At 38.1% G+C, this 6,837-nt stretch overlaps 1 protein-coding gene across 1 annotated transcript in view; it reads left to right on the forward strand.

Moving 5' to 3' along the window:
- Positions 1 to 6,837, forward strand: part of jph1 (junctophilin 1) — a 45,999-nt gene that overhangs the window by 27,885 nt on the left and 11,277 nt on the right. The window lies entirely within an intron of this gene.

The following is a 6,837-nucleotide window of genomic DNA, read 5'->3' on the forward strand; positions in this document are numbered from 1 at the left end:
TTTAAAAGTTCAGATTATTATAATTATCAGAAAAAGACTAACTGAATTATCGTTGTCTCATAATGGAAATCAATCAAACTATCAAAAGATCTAAAACATTTCAGTGTAACCAACAGAAAGTGCAAAACACAGCACTATAGCTCACATTAAAAGAGCACCAAGATAGGACTTAATGCAACACACTTTTCCCAAATGAGAAAATGTTGTGCTGTTTTGATTTAATGGGATTTAATGTCAGAAGATCTTGCGATGAATAACAGTCCCTGAAGTTAACCTTTGTTGTAATGTTTCAGAAATATCCACAAAGAGCGTGCATGCAAATATCAAGCCACCATTTATAAAAATGGAAACACTAAACTAAGCAAAAAGGGATCCACCATCCAAACCTTTAAATACTATTTGGAAACAGTGGAAGAGTTAAATAGAAGCTATGCTGCAGATGTACCAGTTGGTCGGCACATTTTGATATGGAAACCATTTCTCCAGACCCAAGCTGCAGGTGCATTTAGGGGCTAGTGATGTCAGAGCATTTTAGCTGGTAAAATGCAACAGCTAAATATATATCACTGTAGAAGATGGTTTTAAACTTTGTTTTCAGTCTTTTTTCACATTGCTGAACTACAGATGAGGTTGCCAGTTACTGGTCCTGAAAAGTTCCTGCTGATGACTTTCATTGTTCAGTAATCCAGCCCAGTTTATAGTATATTTGTTTCTCAAAGCAAAACATTTGTCTGTAAATTTCATATTTTGTTAAACGGATTAACAAGTGGGAAGTTGGTTTGTGTACGTTGGAGCTTTTCACACTGATTATCTGAGCTTGTTCTTCAGCTTCTGCTTGGTACGCAAACAAAGAGAGACTGGTTCAGCAGTAGAGACACTAAAGATGATTTCTAACACAACAACGAAGGCCTGTGTGTTTATTCTAAAACAGACCATGTATTCTGAATGGAAGCCTTTTTGCCAGTCTCAAAGGCTTCCTTTGATAAAAATAATTGTTAAAGTCTTGGCTAAATAAAAGAAAGGAAATATGTTTGTTAAGATATTCTTTATGGCTGATAAGAGAATACAGTAAGTAGTCCTGGAAGTGAACCCCTTTAAATGTTTCCCATGAGGTTTTTAACTTTTACTTTATCCAATAGTTCAGTAGATATATTCTCTTCAAAGCACAGTGTGTTTTTTGAGTTTTGTTTAGTTTTTTGACAAGGTTAGATTATTTTAACAAGGTATTGGCGAGTATATACTACTACATACATGATCAGGTGCAATCATTCTCATTTTTGGGATTCAGCTGAGGTCAGATGTGGGGAATAAAGTGACGGAGGTGTTACAAAAGGGAGAACTGTTCTCACTTCCATACAAGCATTTAGTTGCTTAGTCAATTGATTCTGTGTTATTTAAACAGCAAAACCTTTTTTCTTTAGCCAGAAAAATAATATCTTCATTACTAACATAAATAAATAACATAATACCTTAATTTCAACATTCATCTGCTTTGTTCATTGGGCAAGGAGTGGGGACGCAAATCAATCGTGGATGCATAAGTGTCTCGCTTAAAAGAATATTTCTAACGTGTTGTTTTATTATGTTTTTTTAAATGCAGGTTTTTAAAATGTGCTTTCTGTCTGTAAACATCCATTAATGAATACTATAGTCCTTTTTTTCTTCTTTCTTTCTTTCTTGTTTGAGCCAAATGAATGAAAGAGCATTTAACTTCAACTTAACAACAATACATTCAGTTTTCCCTCTCATCCAAACATATTATGAAGAACTAACACAATGAAAGGCTGCTGTGAAAGCATGAGTTCTAGACAGTTTGTCCATGGAAAATAATCCTTTATTATTGGATAAAGATACATGTAAACAGTGACATTTGATCTATCAGAGGCTGGAGACTAAGCTATCATTACTTCCTTCTATGATTCCTATTATTTTATACATTTTTGCATGACTATGGTGTTATGTGTTTAAATATAATCCCTTTTTGGTGACTTTAGCTTTTTTTTTTTTTTACATTTTTCTTTACCTTCATATAGAAGTAAATGTAGCATATGTTAGCCTGAACACAATTTAAAACATTTCTTTCTGAACCTCTCGCTGACTCTAGCATTATTGTTTGATGTTTAATTTCGCCCAAAGACATATAATAAACACAAAGAGGCAATGCCACACCTTTTGTTTATTTTTATCTACCACGTAAGATCAATGCTATCCTCTCCTCTTGCATTTGGTTGAATATATATATATATATATATATATAGTACTATGAGCAAACTACTTCTGGTCTCTTGCCATTAGGCCACTACAAAATAGTAGGTGACATACAGATTGACAATGGGCTCCATTCAAGCATGTCGCTGCCTAAGCCACAGATATGGCCAGCCAAGGCCAGAGACATCCTGCGACTTGTTTGTGTTGTGGAAAACAGTGGTCATGCCTGGCAGGCTAAGTGTTCTCCAGGTGTGCGTGTCTGTGTGTGTGCGAACGGAGTGTCCTTGCCTTATAAGTCGGATCATGAATGAGAGAGTGGCCGATGTCATAATAAAGTGCAGCGCAGGATGACATATGAGCAGGAAAATTTAAACGTTCGATTACGTCAGCTTGTCTGTTAAGTCCAACTGAAAGCCAAAGAGGCACCTGCAAATAGCCTTATTTCAGATCTGTTGAACTTATTTTTGGTATTTTGTTTTGTATCTGATTTAAAACTGAATATTTTTATGCAATAACGGGAAGACACTTTCCTGGTTGGGGTTGTTTTCCGGTTGGTATTTAGTCTGGGAGATTTTGTTTGAGTTTAAACAGTTTTTCATATGTCCAGCTTCCTAAGGGAAAAATATAACGCTACGCTTAAACAAATTTACATACAGGGACAGAAGTTTAGCTTTAAAATAAAAGAACTCAGACTGCATTGTATCAGATTATGCCAACTTGTCCAATTTTCCTCTGCTTTCCTTCCTAATTAAGCCTTTACTAACAAAGTTTCAGCTGTGGAGATCTATACTCTTCTCGTTACTAATTTGCATTTCAGAATCATAGGGGATTATCGCTAAGATTGGTAGTATGTGCCTCAAAAAGAAAGAGAGGGTCAAAGTAAATAGAACCCTGACCTTTACAATTGATTCATACACACAGCCCCCTGGAGGGGGAGCAGTGGGGGTTTTCTAGGCGTGGCCTGCGGGGTGACGTTAATTGGGCTATATTTGGTACTGATGTGTGCTCACAGAGGTCTAATGGAGACATAGTTGAAATCCTTATGCACTGAGAGGGCTTTGCTCCTGTGCTCACACTGCAGCTGTTCCTTCCTTCAGCCGCTCACCAGAGAGACAGGCGGGAGGTTTGAGGGCAGGGCTGGAGGGATCCTGCTCCGCCCTATTTGACCCAGTCAAGGTGCACTTGAATCAGGTGGGGTCATAAAAGCCAGTAGCTGTCAGGGCTAAAAAGCACACACTAGCAGGTGTTGTTGTGTATTCATAGCAGCAGGTGGGGTATAAGCTTTCACTCAGTAGTTTTCCCTTAAGTAATCTCATGCAGGAGCACCTCATGACTTTCAGGGAAAAGCAAAATATGAAATATTTTAATTAATAACCTAGATTATATTTGTATAAATAAATAAAAAATTAATCACTTAAACCTGCTAGAACCAACACATCTTCATTATTTAGATTTTGAATAATTACCAAAACCATTTAGGGGGAGCTTTTTCCCCAGTGTTAACTCTTTTTTTATCTTCAATAATTTCTTTCACTTGACTTGTACAGTAGGCAGTAAGTAATTTTTTTACATGGGTTTATACTGTAGTGTGATCCTTTAAAAGTTTGTATTCCTCTGTAAAATGCCAGGTTTTTGTAGAGCAAACATTTAGACAATGTTCTTTTTTCAAACCTTTGACGATTAAATAGTGAACTTTAATCAGTACAAAAACACTGATAAATAAATATATTTAGAAAAGAAAATGTTAAACAAACCCCCATTTTTTTTTATTTTGACATAGGCTGAGACTTTCTGTAATGTTGGAAAATAAAATCTTTTTGTACTGAGCTTTCTAGCAGAAACGCTAAAGTTTTAGTTCATCGGTTGTACACATTTTGGGTAGCGTTGGGTGTAGGAGTTTTCCCTGAAATCGAAGGATTGAAGGTTGAAGCCCTGACTCTGGCTTTCAGTGTTGTTGTGTCCTTGGGAAAGACACTTCACCTGCATTGTCTGCTGATGGTGGTCAGAGGGCCCAGTGGCGCCAGTGTACGGCAGCCTTACTTCTGTCAGTGAGCCCCAGGGCAGCTGTGGCTACAATGTAGCTTGCCACGATCAGTGTGTGTGAATGGGTGAATGACTGAATGTAGTGTAAAGCGCTTTGGTCAAGTCTCCTGACTTGTAAAAGCGCTAAATAAGTACAGGCCATTTACCATTTGGAACTCTCTGTTTATTTAACCAATAACAAAAACCCGAGTTCCATGTGAGGAAAACCCCCGAATCATTAAGCCTCCCCCTCTATGTTTCCCTGTAGTGTTCTTTTTGTGTTGTCAATCTGTATCTAGGTCAAACTTAAACACATTCTCCCAGAAACTTAGACAATTCTAGCCAGGCGTCACTGTTTGCATTGAAATCAAAAGCTTCTTTTATAAAGCCCTGCCCTATGTCCACCATATAAAGAAATAAGGAGACTGTCTTCACAAAATTAAACCAGTACTGGGCGGGATTCCTGCAGCTTGTTTCATGTTGCTGTTTGCCTCTTACAAGCCTCCATAACCAGCTTCTGTCTCCCCCTCCATTTAAGAGAATTTTCCCTTTTTTGATCAATTTATTGAAAACTGTCCATAAAATAAGGCGGTGTATGAATCAATAAACCAATTAAAAATATCGAATAATCAATGGAGAAATGAAGGAGGATTTATTGTAGTCTTATTTATACAGTACAGTATATTACAACAACCTGGTCAAATGGATATTGACACCTTTGAGAGCCACTCTATGTGTATGGAAAGGTGACCATTTGAGCTGGTAAAACAGTAGCAGGACTTTGAATAGGATGATGTAAGAAACATCTAACCTAATAAAGTTTACTTTTTTGTCTATATGCAAAGATCACAAGCAGAAGAACAGACTACCTTGTACTGACCTGATTCTTTTCTTAAAAGCACAGGTATGCAGAAATGAAATGAGAACTGCTGGTATAGCTTTTCATTCTTGGTGACTTTTGATCACTGGCAGCAGATCACTCACTGTTGGATTAACCTTTATTAGGTTTCCATCAAAGTTAAAAGGTATAGTGGAGGATGTTCTTTTGCTGGATGGATCATCAAAATAAGTGGTCCTTCTACTTGTCAATCTTCTGGTGATATGTTTACATAAGGCCGTCCTACGTGCTCGTCCCCATTTTCACTATGTGAGTCTGACATAGTGGAAAAATTGCAAATTTTCTTTTGAAAAGTAAGCTTCTATGAGTGTTGCAAACAGTAACTTTTAAACAGAGAGTGCACAAGGAGAAATGGGCATGTGCATGCACTTGCACACGTTTAATTGGTGCTGGAGAATTCAATTAAGTTTATTTATATAGGGCCAATTCACAACACATGTCATCTCAAGGTACTTCACAGTTCACCAGATCATACAATCAAATTGATTCAAAGTTTTCTATCTAAGGAAAACCAGTTGATTGCATCGACTCATTGACTGGAATGCAATCCCTCACACTAAGCATGCTTGTAGCGACAGTGGAGAGGAAAAACTCCCTTTTAACAGGAAGAAACCTCCAGCAGAACCAGGCTCAGTGTGAGCGGCCATCTGCCAAGACTGACTGGGGTTGAAGGAAACAGATACAAAAAGCAGCTGTAAAAGGAAACACACAACCAGGCAGCTCCTAGCCAGCTCCCATGTCAGAGGATGAAGAGAGCACATCCAGCCAGACACAGTCAGAGAAACAGGACTACACTGAAAAACAGGCCAATCTCGAACATCTATAAACAAAGGTGTTGATGGCAGATGCACAGCTGATATTTCTCTCCAAACGAAAGTTCTTGAACCCCCATTAACTAATCTTTTTGATGGTTGAACAATGAAAGTGAACTGCAGTAGACCCTATTTCACTAAAGAAAACTACATTCCCCTTCAAATCACAAAGTTACCTATTTTAAATCAACATTGCCATATGTATTTTTTTAAAGAATTATCTCTTAACATTGGTAATTTTTTCAGATCACTTCTACCAAATTCCCCCCACCCCACCCCACTGAGCCCCCTCCAAGAGGTGCCCCCCCTACTGTGAGAATTACAGATTTTGAGTAACAAAAAGTGTTACATCACTGCCCATGTGCGCACAGGGTTAATATGGAAGTACTAAAGGAGGTGATGGCCTAGTGGTTAGAGCATTGCACTCGGGTCCTGGAGGTTCTGAGTTTCGACCCCAAACTGCTCCCTGCATGCCACACAATGGCAGCCCAAAAAAAACAACATTGAAATACTGAGGCTAAGCAAGTTAGCACCTCCCAGCAAAGGCATAAATTTAATGAAGAAAAGTGAAAGATCTCCAGCTTTTTTTGTTTATTTTATTTTTTTTTATTGTCATTACATTGCCACAAGTACAGAGCAACCCATCCCCCTTGCCATTGTGCGGTACTCGGGTGTTAAAGTATTTGATTCCAAGAGAAATAATTCTCAAATAGCGTTTGGGAACAGTATGAACTTTATTGATCACTGAGGCCAGAGCTAAAGCTGTGGTAGCCTGGCCAGCCAAAGAGCCTGGTTTCAAAGTTGGGACTAACAGGGTCAGCATCAACAGGTTAAAAACACTGATATAACAATGGATGTGACGCAAAAAGTCCTAGCTATGCGCCCTCTTTCTTTAAT

This window comes from Cyprinodon variegatus, unplaced genomic scaffold (assembly GCF_000732505.1).
Source record: "Cyprinodon variegatus isolate N-32 unplaced genomic scaffold, C_variegatus-1.0 Scaffold721, whole genome shotgun sequence".
Lineage (NCBI taxonomy): Eukaryota > Metazoa > Chordata > Actinopteri > Cyprinodontiformes > Cyprinodontidae > Cyprinodon > Cyprinodon variegatus.